Genomic DNA, 14596 nt, shown 5'->3' with positions numbered 1-14596 from the left:
AGGATCGGAGCTCCCCACGGAGAACTGCTCGGTCTAATGAACCCCTTCCCCAATAGCTCCTGCAGCTAAGAGGACAATTCATGCATCTCAGAAGGTGCAAGACGGTACAGTGCCTTGGCGATCGGCGCTGTACCCGGGACCAGATTAATCCGGAACTCCACCTGCCTCTCAGGAGGCACATCCGGTAACTCCTTGGGTAAAACATCAGAAAAATCGCATACCACTGGAACATCAGAAACAGAAGTCGACCCCTTCTCTTCAATTCGAGTAACTACCATACACCCATGCTGCAAACTCTACCTTGCCCTGGCGGCAGAACAGAAGGCTGATCCTGATCTATTACCCTCGCTATAGATGGTAAGCACTCCCCCACTAGGATCCCGGACTATCACTAACTGGTGCTCACAGTCGATAAGAGCCCCAAACCGGCTCAACCAATCCATACCAACGATCACACAAACATCCCCCATCGGGATAGGAATGAGATCAATTGGATGTACTACACCGAAAATCTCCAGCAAAAAGCCCTGATAGACGTCCGTAGCTGAGACAGGACGCTCATCCGGTATCGAGACCCTCTAGGGCTTAATCAAGGCCTTACGTGGAATGCTAAAACTGCGACTAAAGGACGATGACACAAAAGACCGACTCTCACCCGAGTCAAATAGCACAAGCACAGGCACAAAATTCACAAGGAACATACCTACACAATTGACAATATAAGCAACATAAAAAAATTAACAGAATATAAGGAATACATACTAGTCACGACATCTGGAGCTGCACGGGCCTCTCCTGCTGTCAACTGAAAGGCACTTCCCCGAGACCTCGGTGCATCGACCTTCCCTTGCTGGTCGTTGATGATACACAGAGTCGTTGGGGAGGGAGTCTGAACCGCCCTCGATGCAAGTTGTGGACAATCGGCCTTCACGTGGCCCGTCTGATTGTAACTGAAACAAATTTAAAATCCCTTGGGGAATTCCCTAGCCAAATTTACCTCCTTGCCACAGAGGTAGCAAGCTGACCCGGACCGACATGGCTGTGACTGCACTGGTCTCCTATCCCTACCGTAGGCCTCTCTCTCCCCTATATCCTGAGTCGCCAGCTCGATATCTCTTCTCCTGGCATTGGTATGAAGCTCAGCCAATGTCCTATACGTGGTGTTCGCCACAAACTCCCTAATGTCCCTCATCATAACACTCAAATACCGGCATACACATGTCTGCTCCGTCGATACCTGCTCAGGGCAAAACAAGGCCTTCTCATGGAACATCTTGGTGATCTCAGTCACCGTCTCTGTCTTCCGCTTGAGAGACAGGAACTCCTGGGCTAACCTTTCCCGCTCAACCGCGGGCACGGACTCATCCCTGAACATCGCAGTGATCCTCTCCCAAGTCATCGCAACATGCTCTGTAGGCGTGTAGTCAGCAATCACAAATTTCCACCAGTCTTTCGCTCCCAATCGAAGCAGGTTCAAAGAGAACCAAACCATCAGATTCTTTGGACAGGAGAAGGTATTGAAACATCCCTCGACATCAGAGATCCATCTCATAGCGGAAATCGGATCCCGGGTCCCATGAAAGTCGGATGGTTTCATGTTGGTGAACTCCATGTACCACAACGAATCACCCCCTGTGGCATCGCAACAGCGAGTGCTGCGGTGGCTGCGGCAACATAAGCCTCAGAGACAGGGGCATATCACTCATCAAAGGTCTCAATCAGCGTAGTCTTGATAGACCCAAACATCTCTGGAATAGCCTCTCGGATTTCTGTGGCCACCTCCACGGCAATGATCCTGCGAATCTCATCATCATTGGCACTCGACCTCTCGGGGTCACTGGAGCCTGAACCTCGGGTAACCACCATATTGCAAAGCATAAGAAAATCATCATCACAAGCTAAGCACATATATCGACTTTCACACCCCTACAGGATCTCCAGCCCCTCAAGGTTATTTCCCGAGCGGCATACAAATCCGATGTTTTCAGTAGTACGGGCCAAATACTACCTTCCACACCAATCTGTATTCGTCTCGGGTCGTACCCTCGAGACCCCAAGAACTCTACCTCCTCATAATAGCTATGGAATCATCCTACTAGTTCCTAAGAACCTTAGCATACGTCTAGATACTAGTTCTAGAGCACTCCCAACACTGCTCTACCTCACGGGATCTCCACTCCCCTAGCCAGTTGCCTCGCGTATGCCAATTGTACATAGTACAAGACTCGATAGACATTCGATTAAATGATCCTACCTCAAATCCACAACCAAACAAGGAACAGGAAGAAAGGCCAAATTATGCATTCCAAGGCTATAAAATCCTAACTATGTACAACTTATAAGACATACCCCACACAAATAATTAAGGCAGATTCGATCTCAAAAGGAATGAATCCCTAGGCTAAGGCATCATTAATCAGGCAACATACATATTGTTTCAACAAGTTTCTTAGGCTACACATAGCTAACATGCAATTGTAACCGCTCATAATACAACAGTTCTGCTTAAAAATAACAATGAGGTATTTTAGGAAACTACCGCTCAAGAGCTGGTCGATTGTACACACTGCTTCTCTGGTTTTTTCCTTCTCTAAAAAGTCTTAATTTCTTGTTAAGTTCTTAAAAATGTTCAAACCCTCAGTTTGAGTTTGGAATCACCCAGAGATTCATCCAAATCCCTCAAACCAGGGCTCTGATACCAAATTGTAACACCTCAAATTTTCAACCAAAATTTTCAATTTTTAAAAAATTCCAAAAACATAGTTCACAACCAAATATTAAGTACAAGTCAATCCCAAACCATAAGTATCAGAGTTATCAGAGTACATAAAAGATCATGTCCAAACAATAAAATCTCAGTATGTGTGTACAATTAGACCTTCGCCTTCCCACGGTCTTGCGAAGTACCTGCCACATAAAAATCAATAGCTGTAATTCCCAAGATACCAAATATAACTCATCATTAATAACAACTATGGGTTATCTGCAACCATGGGACTATCAGCCGTCCCGTTGAGCTAACAACATGCTCGGGAGGTTATCTGCAACCCCGGTTGGCTAACAGCAGCCCCAACTAAACAATTATCATAACAACCCAAAAATAGCATACACAACATAACATAACAGCAAGACCCAACTGGTCATAATAATACATAGGGGTGTCCGTTTGGATGGATAAGTTTGATCCGATCCAATCAAGTGAATCAAAATTGATTTCGGTTTTCAAAACATGGATCCGAATAGTCCAAACTAAATTCAAATCTGATCCGATCCAATCCAATTACAATTTGGTTGGATTGGTTTTTATAATTCGGTTTTCAAAAACCGAAACATTTGAAAATGATATATAATTATAATATTACCCAACTTTACACAAGAAGCGAAAACAAATTATTTAGTTGTGATTTGAAATTTATAAACAATTACTAAGAAGATATATTATAGTTAAATATTTTATAGATAGAAAACTTTTGAGAGAAAATGCATATTAATGTTTTTTTATCGGGTGAAACGTTTTGAACCTATTTAAAAAAATAAATTACAAAATTAATAAATAACTATAGATATATATTATAAATATATAAATAATAACTGTTTATTAGGTTTTTTTGGACTATTCGGTTCTTATTTTATAAACCAAAACGAATCCGTAATCCAAAATAATAATTCGGTTTTATTGAAAACCAATCCAAAAATCCGAATATCCGAACTAAATAGTCCAATCGAAATTGTCTAATTGGACAATTCTGTTTTATCCAAATAGTGAACAACCATAATAATACAACTATCCTACCACAAAACTAAGAGTAAGTGAGGAGACTTACCTGATACTAATGACACGAAAACCTAGCACCCGAACTGCCGGATCTAGACTCCGCCTAGTTAACAAAATAATTAACCTTAATTAAAACTAAGGTCCAAACCACTCACGAGTCCTAAGTCCACAGATAAACCCACTAAGGGAAAAAAGAGCATTTTAACCCTCCCTAGGTCCAAAACCCTAAACTTTGACCAAAAGTCAAAGTCAACAAAGGTCAACAGAAAGTCAACACGTAGCAAGTACGCTGGGCGTACAACTGGGCAAGCATGCGACGGGGAACAGCCAGGCTACGTTGCGTGTAGCCAAGAGTACGCACGACGTACTCCCCAAAATTCCAAATCCTTCACCAAATGTCTTAATCCGTTAAGACATTCATCCCAACTTCAGATCTGACTAATTTTAGGCTTCTTATTCCATAGAGTCGTGGGCTTTAATCCTTTGCATGGCTATGGGAGGCTAGAACATCATTTCACCCCTTTCAAACTACTTTACTCATACATGGGACACAAAGGAATATCAAGCAAGCATTTTTATCCATCTAGATGCCCTAAAATGCATGAAAGGACAGCCTAAACTCTCTGGAGAGTCACAAACTCGAAAAGGTCTAAACTTGAGGACTTAAACTCATAAATCTTGCACCAAAAGAGATCTAAGAGAATACTAGCCAAGGTACAAGCTTTATACCTGGAAATGATGCACAAAGATGGATGGTTTCTCGATCTCTAAGCTGGATGACACCTTTTTCTTATTCTTCTAACTTGACTCTTTAACTAGAAGAGCCAAGAATCACTTTAAGTGTGCAAAATCACACTCATAAGTACACACTCGAGATTTAGTGTAACGCTAGGATCCGGTATGGGCTTATTCCTCCAATTTGTTTACATTTTCTATGGGACTCGACGTGTTGTAAGCTTCAACACGGTGCGTCGAGACGAATTGGTCCGTAGAGATTAATGAACCAACATGGCGAGTCGAGATGCCTCAACTCACCATGTTGGCGGCTGGGAAGGAAACCCTAAGTTTTAGGGTGTTGCACCATATTTAAAGGCCTTAAGTCCCTTGGCTGGCCTTCTTAATAGACTCCTCTCTCCAGAAACCCTAAAAGTGTATATCATATTCCTATATGAGTGTGTGAGCTTGTGGAGGGCCTTGAGTATTGATCTTTTTGTACTCCTTTTTAGAAGCTTGTAAGTTGGAGGTGTATAGCTTGGAGGGAAGACTTAGATCCAAAATCTCCCCACTTGTTGCAGTCTCTTGGAGGCATCAAGTTTATACCTTGCTTTGTTATCGTTTAAATCTCTTTGTTTTGGGGTTTTATCTAGATTTTGGGCTCCGGGTGTAACATCCCAAAATTCGTGACCAAAAAATTTCATTTTTTTAATTAAGTAATTAGAAAACGGTAATCTGAAAACATCGAGAATGTCATCTCATATCATACTCAAAAACCCATGTGTCAAATATCTCAAAACATGTCATATAAAAATAATGTCAGAGTACATCTCCCAAAGACCTCATGTGCGAAAAATCGTGTGTGATGCGCTGCCATCATGGCGACCCCTTTCCCTTCGAAGAGGAAGTACCTGAAACAAAACTGAAAACTGTAAGTACAAAGCTTAGTGAGTTCCCCCATCATACCACATACCATACAATAAGCATATTGCCTAACATATCAGGGTGCTGGCCTACCCATTCGGTCTATTTCAACCGGTAACTGCCTATCATATCAGGGTGCTAGCCTACCCCTTCGGTCTCTTTCTACCGGTAACTGCCTAGCATATCAGGGTGTTGGCCTACCCCTTCAGTCTCTTTCACGAACTCGTCGAGTTCTTCTTATCAATAGAATCGGGACACTCCAACCCAACTCGTCGAGTTCCTCTATGAACTCGTCGAGTTCTTCAGTCTGTTAAGCCCTTCTTATTGGATTAAGCTCATATCCTTCAGATCTAAGGTCCATACTTTAAATACATACTGAAAATGTCCTTTTAAGGGTAAAGTTTCCAACTTTACCTGTTAATACCCTTCCTTAATGGATTTAGCTCAAACCCTAACTCTTTAAGACCTAGATCTTGATCCAAAAGCCATTAGTACTTCAAGCTAAGGCATACAAACTAAGATCTAGATCCCTAGACACTACATGAACACGTAAAGTCTCTGAATTTCTCTCCATGCATGGCCTTTTTGAGCTTAAAAGGCCAAAATGACATCCTAATGCTTGCATGGGGCTTCAATGGCCATAAAGTTTGTGCCTTTATGTCATGAAAGCCCTTCAAGGTCCTAGATCTGGAAGTATACTCACTTGGGACGTCCATTTCCCAAGGACCATGCTACTTGGACCAAAACCCAACGATAGTGAAATTGAAGAGATATAAGTAATCATTAAGCAAGTTTGAGACCTGCTTACCTGAAAATGCTGAAATGGAGTTAAGTTTCTGGATCTAAAAGCTTCCTCTTGGGCCCTCAAGCTTCTCCTTCTTCCACAAGCTTCAAACACACAATATTTCTCTAAAAAATGATTCAGAAGCTCATACAAGGCATTAGGGTTAAGAGATTTAGGGTTTTGGACTTGGAGGCTGGAAATGGGGCTAGCATGAGGGGATTAAGATGCTTAAACAGGGTGCAAAACCCCGAAATTAGGGTTTCACCTCTGCCAGTCTACTCGTGGAATTGAGGGCTCTCAACTCGCCGAGTTGGTTACTTAAAACCCACGTCTCATCTGATCTCTACTCGACGAGTTTGGGGCTTCCAACTCGTCGAGTTGCTCTGTATAAATGAATAAATTATAATCAAATACATACCAGGAACCCGACGTTACAATTCTCCCCCACTTGTCTCAGACTTCATCCTCAAAGTCTGATGCCTCGAATAACTCTGGGTAGTACTCCCTCATCTCCTCCTCTGGCTCCCAAGTCTACTCCGAGCCCTTACGGTGCTGCCACTACACCTTTACCAACTGAACAACCTTGTTCCTCAAGGTTTCCACCTTTCGATCTAGAATCGCAACGAGTCTCTCAACGTAGGTCAGGCGGTCGTCCACCTGAATATCCTCTAAAGGAACAATCGCGGTATCATCGGCTATGCACTTCTGTAGCTGCGATACATGGAAAGTGCTATGGATCTGTCGAACCTCCTCCGGAAGATTCAACCGATATGCCACCTTGCCCACCCGAGCTATAACCATGAACGATCCGATGTATCTGGGGCCCAACTTGCCCCGTTTTCTGAAGCGGATGACATCTTTCCAAGGTGACACATTCAGAAGGACCATATCCCCGACCTGGAACTCCAAGTCCGATCAACGTCTGTCGGCATAGCTTTTCTGCCGACTCTGAGTAGTCTGGAGCCTACTCCAGACCTGTTGGATCATCTCAGTCGTCTTAAGTACCACCTCGGTACTCCCCATGAATCCCTGACCGACCTCGCCCCAACAGATTAGGGCCCTACATTTCCTCCCATAGAGCATCTCGAAGGGAGGCCGGTCTATGCTCGCGTGGTAATTGTTGCTTTATGAAAATTCCGCTAACAGAAGATATGTATCCCAACTCCCACCAAAGTCCAAAACGCACGCGCGTAGCATATCCACAGAGTCTGAATCGTCCTCTCACTCTGCCCGTCCATATGGGGCTGATAAGCTGTGTTGAAATGGAGACGAGTACCCAACTCATCGTGGAATTTCTTCCAGAATCTGGAAGTAAACCTCACATCTCTGTCAGAAATCACAAAAACCGGCACCCCGTACCGAGCTACCACCTCCCTGATGTAGATCTAAGCTAACTTCTCAGCCGATATACTCTCCTGGATCCGGATAAAATGCGCGCTCTTGGTCAACCGATCCACTATGAACCAAATAGAGTCTACTCCACGTGCAGTCTTGGGAAGCTTCGTGATGAAATCCATAGTAATGTCTTCCCAAGACTCCACGTGCAGTCTTGGGAAGCTTCGTGATGAAATCCATAGTAATGTCTTCCCACTTCCACACGTGAACCTCCAACGACTGCATCTTTCTGTGAGGTCGCTGGTGCTCGGCCTTGACTTTATTGCAAGTCAAGCACCGCTCCACATACAATGCTATGTCCCGCTTCATGTAGGGCCACCAATAATCAGGGCGAAGATCTCGATACATCTTCGTCGCCCCGGGATGGATGGAGAATTTCGACTTTTGAGCCTCCTCCATCAGAATCTGGCGTACACTACCCCAGTAAGGAACCCAGACCCTCCGATGCAGGGTCAGCAATCCGCGGCTGTCATAATCGAATGAGGCCACCTGGCCTATGATCCGCTCACACTTCCGACGCGCTTCCTTCATCCCCTCCACCTGTGCCTCCCGAATCCGTTCCAGCAACGGAGTAATCAGTGTCATCCTCAAGCAGATGTCTCTAATCGGAGCCGTGACCGCCTTGCGGCTAAGAGCATCGGCCACCACATTGGACTTCCCTGGGTGATAAAGGATCTGATAGTCATAATTCTTCACCACATCCATCCAACGCCTCTGCCTCATGTTCAGATTTGGTTGATCCATCAGGTACCTCACGCTCTTATGGTCCGTGTAAATGGTACATCGAACCCCATAGAGGTAGCGTCGCTAAATCTTGAGGGAAAAAACAACTGCCCCCAGCTCTAGATCGTGTGTTGGGTAGTTCCCCTTGTGATGATTCAGTTGCCTCGAGGCGTATGGGATGACGCGCCCTCTCTGCATCAATACTGCGCCAAAACCTAAGATAGACGTGTCACAGTATACTACGAAATCCTCAACGCTCTCTGGAAGGGTTAATATCGGTGCCTCGCACAACTTCTGTCTCACAGTCTCGAAAGTTGCCTGCTGGTCAGGCCCCCAGCAAAAGGTCACCGACTTCTTGGTCAATCGAGTCAGTGGAACAACTATCTTAGAGAAATTCTGGATGAATCTCCGATAATATCCCGCTAGACCAAGAAAACTCCGAATCTCGGATGGAGACCTCAGAACCTCCCATCTCATCACGGCCTCCATCTTGGCCGGATCGACTAGTATATCGTTCTGGTTGACAAGGTGCCCCAGAAACTGCACCTCGCGCAACTAGAACTCACACTTGGAGAACTTTGCGAAAAGTCTCTCCCTCCTCAGCGTCTCCAATACCTCTATGAAGTGCTCCTCGTGCTGCTCCTGCGTCATGGAATAAACCAAGATGTCATCGATAAAGACTATCACATACCGATCCAACATCGGTTTGCATACGAGGTTCATAAGGTCCATGAACGCGGTAAGAGCATTGGTGAGCCCAAACGACATCACCACGAACTCGTAATAACCATAGCGAGTCCGAAAGGCTGTCTTCTGCACATCATCATCACTGACTCGCATCTGGTGATAACCTGATCGTAGATCAATCTTGGAGAACCAAGATGCACCCTGTAGCTGGTCAAACAGATCATCGATCCTCGAGAAGGGATAACGGTTCTTCAGCGTTACCTTATTCAACTCCCGGTAGTCTATACACATCCGGTGGGATCCGTCCTTCTTCTTCACGAATAGAATTGGGACTCCCCAGGGTAAACTACTTGGTCTAATGAATCCCTTATCTAACATCTCCTGTAGCTGTGTAGACAACTCCTGCATCTCGGGAGGAGCCAACCGATATGGTGCCTTGGCTATCGGAGCCGCACCCGGAACTAGGTCAATCCTGAAGTCCACCTGTCTCTCCGGAGGTATCCCAGGCAACTCCTTTGGGAACACATCCGGGTAGTCCCACACAACTGGCACATCATCCACATTCGCCTTACCATTCTCCCGGGTATCCATAATGTAGGCGACAAATCCTGTACATCTACAATGAAGGTAGTGTCTGGCTCTCGCTGCAGTACACATGACCGGTCCACGCTGCAGTCTCTCACCCTAAATCACTAGCTCTCCCCCACTTGGGGTCATGACCCGAACCAACTGCTACTCACAGTCGATCACCGCCCCATTAGGGCTCAACCAATCCATGCCTATGATGACCTTGTTCCCCCTCAAAGGAATGGGAACCGAATCCACGAGATACCGCTCGTCATACATCCTCAAAACACAGTCCCTATAAACCTCTGATGCCCGAACGGACTGATCGTCTGCAATCTCGACCTCTAAAGGACAATCCAACATGCTCGTAGACTCGACAAACCTCTTGCTGAGTGCAAGAGAAACGAAATATCGGGTAGCTCCCGAATCAAATAACACCAATACTGGGATACCGTTCACATGGAACGATCCTAACAGAATACATGAAACATGAAACATGAAACATGAAACATAAATATCAAAACTGACATATAATAAGAGATAGGGAGAAGAAAATACCCGTCACCAAATCTAGTACAGCGCGTGCCTCTTCGGCAGTCAGCTGGAAGGCTCGGCTCCTCACCACTGGAGCATCTGTCTTGCCCTGTCGGCCATCCGTGATCCGCAAGGTCGCTGGAGCTGGTGCCACCACTGGTGCTGCTGGTACCATTCTCAGACAGTTGGGCTTTTTATGGCCGTTCTGGTTGCAATGGAAGCAAATCAGGTCTGATGTCTGAATGGTTGGGGTAGGGGCAGTACAATCCCTGCCAAAGTGCCCAAGCTTGTCGTACTTATTGCAGCCCGATGCCCCCAATCTGCAAACTCCCTCATGCGTCTTGCCGCATTTCCCACAGCGGCTCCGACCATGCTGGGCCTTTGGCCTCGAGTCAATATGACATCCTAAAGCTTGCATGGGGCTTCAATGGCCATAAAGTTTGCGTCTTTATGTCATGAAAGCCCTTCAAGGTCCTAGATCTGGAAGTATACTCACTTGGGACGTCCATTTCCCAAGGACCGTACTACTTGGACGAAAACCCAATAAAAGTGAAATAGAATAGATCTAAGTAATCATTAAGCAAGTTTGAGAGTTGCTTACCTGGAAATGCTGCAAATGGAGTGAAGTTTCTGGATCTAAAAGCTTCCTCTTAGGCCCTCAAGCTTCTCCTTCTTCCACAAGCTTCAAACACACAAGGTTTCTCTCAAAAATGACTCACAAGCTCACACAAGGCATTAGGGTTTGGGACTTGGAGGCTGGAAATGGGGCTAGCATGAGGGGATTAAGATGCTTAAATAGGGTGCAAAAGCCCGAAATTAGGGTTTCATCTCTTCTAGCCTACTTGTCGAGTTGAGGTCTCTCAACTCGTCGAGTAGGTTACTAAAAACCCACGTCTCATCTGATCTCTACTCGACGAGTTTGGGGCTTCCAACTCGTCGAGTTGCTCTGTAAAAATGAATAAATTATAATTAAATACATACCAGGAACCCGACGTTACACATGGTTGGGTTGTCCAAGAAGTTGAGTGTTCCATGGGTTGTTATGTTAGATATTATCTTTTTATGGCCTCATTTGACTTAAACTTGCAAGATTTACTAGGATCTAGGTCCCATTCATGCAATAAGTCCTTTATTAAGACCATCTTTAGCCCTAGGGTTTCTTTTTATCATGCATGGATGTAAAGTTGGAAGCTTTACGTGATTTTTCAGCCTTTAGATGCCAGATCTGTATTTTGGGACTATGTCTCCGGATTTTAAGGGCTTAATGGGTCAAGCCTCACTCTAATGAGTCTAGGGTCCGGGTTTGACATCATTTTTGTGGTACCTAAGGGTAGAGTTGGAACCTTTACCCTTCTTGACATCATTTTGGAGGAGACCTAAGAGTTGGAGCTCCTAGATTCGATGGAAACAACTTAATGCATTAAGCTGTTGTATTTCTTGCTAACTCGGCGAGTTCATTAGTGAACTTGGCGACTTGAAAAGATTTTTCCCAATCTTTGCAGTTGATGGAGAAACACGGCGAGTTGGAGGACAACTCGGCATGTTGGGTCAACACGGGACGTTGACATTGACCTTTGACTTTAGTCTTTAACCAAGTTTGACCTATAAGGGGTTGGGGCATTTTGAGTTATATTTAAGGAATTGATTCTGATTAGGGGTTGAGTAGAGCTGATATTCGAAGTCGGGACCTAGTCAGTTATTGTTCAGTATTCAAGGTGAGTCTTCTCACTACACTCATGGGTCGAAGGCACTAAGGCCGACCCATTATTTATTATGATATGATTAGTAATTGAGTATGCAATAGTTTGATATTTGATATATGTGTGAACTTATGTGAAGACCATGTGAGGAGCCCATGACACTTGGCAAGACCATGGGAGGGCTCATGGCTCGGGGATACATGTGACATCCCCATTTTCTCAGCTAGAAAAGACCGATTTTTTTTATGCTTTTTAAAATAAAATCAAAGTAATCTTTCAAAAGGTGTTGCAGAATTTTTCCCCAAAACAAAATATGATAAAAATTTATCAAAGCATTTCTTAAAGAAATGTATTTTCATTGTATTATAAAACCTCGGGATGTCATGTTCCGATACAGATCAAAAGCATAAACAATACCATGTAGGCCTTACAACAGTAATTTATATCTACTGGCCTATAATCCAAAATCTCTCGTCATCGTCCAACTATGCTCTTGTTCCACTACCTGTAATATAAAAAGCTGAGTAGGTCAGGCTTGGGAGCCTGCTGAGCATATAGGGTTTTCAACCCACAATAAATAAATTTATTAATTTTCACCAACCAACAATAAATTTATTAATTTCATCAACTAACAATAACCCTGATTACTCATTCCCGTTATCCTCACTTTACGACCCTAAACACCTATCATAAGGGACCTAGCTTTATCTAACATTTTACTTTCGACGCTTATTTTTATTGTTAATTTATTATATCATCATAATTAAATATAAAACACATAAATTCACATAATTCATTCTTATTACTTCAAAACATGTTACAATAGTTGACCTAGACTATTACATCGTCTTTAATGCTTAGCCCAGAAACACGGGCGTTACAATAAAAGACCATGGGGGTAGCCCATGACATTCCAAATGAAGACCATGGAGGGATTCCATGGCAAAATTATATGTATGTATGCATGGAATTATGTGATTATATGTTTTGCGTGTTTTGGGAAAATCACTAAGCATATGCTTACAGTTTTGTTGGATGTTTCAGGTACTTCTAGTTCTAAGGGCAAGGGCCCGGCTTGATGGCGCGGCGTGCATTATCCAGTGTTTTCATATTTAGTTTTGATACTCTGATATTTTATAACACTATGGTCATGTAATGAGATTTTCTGGAAACAATTGTGGTTGGTATTTATGATTATAAAAGTTAAAATTTTCTGTAAAATTTAGGCTGTTACAAGTTGGTATCAAAGGTTTAGTTTGAGAGATTCGGGCACACTCTTGGGTGTGTCTGAACTCAAACTGAGGAAATGGTAACAATTGTTTTTCAAAAAGAAACTAAAAGTTACATTTTTTTCCTGAAAATGATTTTCTTAAGAAAAAGGGGAGAGTGCAATGCGTGTAATCGGCTAAGCTCAAGTAAGTGTTCCCAATGTTTTAGCCATAGTATGTATGGAAATTGATGTTAAATGGATTATTTTCTAAGTATATGCTTTCAAAGTTGTACATGCTTAGGATTGCATAGCCCTAGAATGAGGGAATCTGCCTTATTCCTGTTCCTTGTGTGGTTGTCGTTTAGGGTAGAAGCTTTATTTAACAGTCTATGTGATTCTCTTTGTGTATAACTTGCATACATATGGCAACCTGCTATGATTGATTTGACTTTCTGGTTTGATGAGGATCGAGAATCCTAGAATAATTTAGGGTCTGCGTTAGTGTTGTGTTTATGGGTCATGATTTGTGGTTGGATGATTTAGGGATATCAGGTATGGCCTTAGGGAAGGTACATGTGGGTGTGGAAGGTAGTATTGGGCCCGAATAGTACTTATGCTTGAAATGCATCAAGAATTTTGCCCAAATCAGTTGAAGTGGCTCATTAGGGCTTAGGGTCTTCCCCAGAGTGTTCCACCAGTGAACAGCGCCACCTCTGAACTGACGCACTGCAAATGTGGTTTGTAACTTGCCTTGGCAACCACATGTCATGAAGGCTAATTCCATTTCCGAGATCCAATCCATTACTCCGACGGGATCTTCCTTTCCAGTGAAAGTTGACGGCTTGCAAGTCATAAAGTCTTTGTACTTGCATCCATTTCTCTCGACTCCGTCCTCTTGGTTATTCGTCATAACCACAAGCGGTTCAGCTTGACCAACAGATCTACTGTAATTTCCTTCCTCTGACTGACGTCATTTAATTCAGGTTGTTCAACAGGCATTGAAGGTTCATCCCTGTTGTTCAACAATTGTCTTATTTATTCCCTCTGTTCAGCCATCATAGCCTGAATCATGGCTTGAACACCAACCATTGTGACTGGCTCTGGTGCAGCTTCTACCACATGCACCTGGTCAATCACTTGAGGTTGCTGATTCCTATTTCCATTTCCAGCTCCACGTCGGGTTCTTGCCATTATGATCTATACACCAAATTAGGAGAATTTAGTTCTTTATTCACGATAGAATTTTAAAATTCTCTTTATCACTTCGAAAAGTTACATGCCAGTTCTAATACCGTAATTAAACATTTAGAAACCTGAACACATAAAGTTTCCAGATCCGGTCGGCAACAGACCATAGATCCGAACATATAACATCATATATGGAAAACATATAGCATTTAGCACATAAAATCATTTTAGGCATCTTTCCTAAAATATACTAGTGCTCGTGTCTAAAATATGGTAGACACTCATCTCACGATCATCACTTAGCATTCTAGGTTTAAGTCTAGAAATCCTACAAATTCCTAGTTCGCTTAAACTAATGCTCTGATACCAACTATGACATCCCCATTTTCTCGGCT

The sequence above is a fragment of the Lactuca virosa genome, chromosome 9 (genome assembly GCF_052849685.1).
Source record: "Lactuca virosa cultivar CGN04683 chromosome 9, Lactuca_virosa_CGN04683_v6, whole genome shotgun sequence".
In the NCBI taxonomy this organism is placed as follows: domain Eukaryota; kingdom Viridiplantae; phylum Streptophyta; class Magnoliopsida; order Asterales; family Asteraceae; genus Lactuca; species Lactuca virosa.
The sequence above is the reverse complement of the archived record's forward strand: the minus strand, read 5'-3'. Positions refer to the sequence as shown.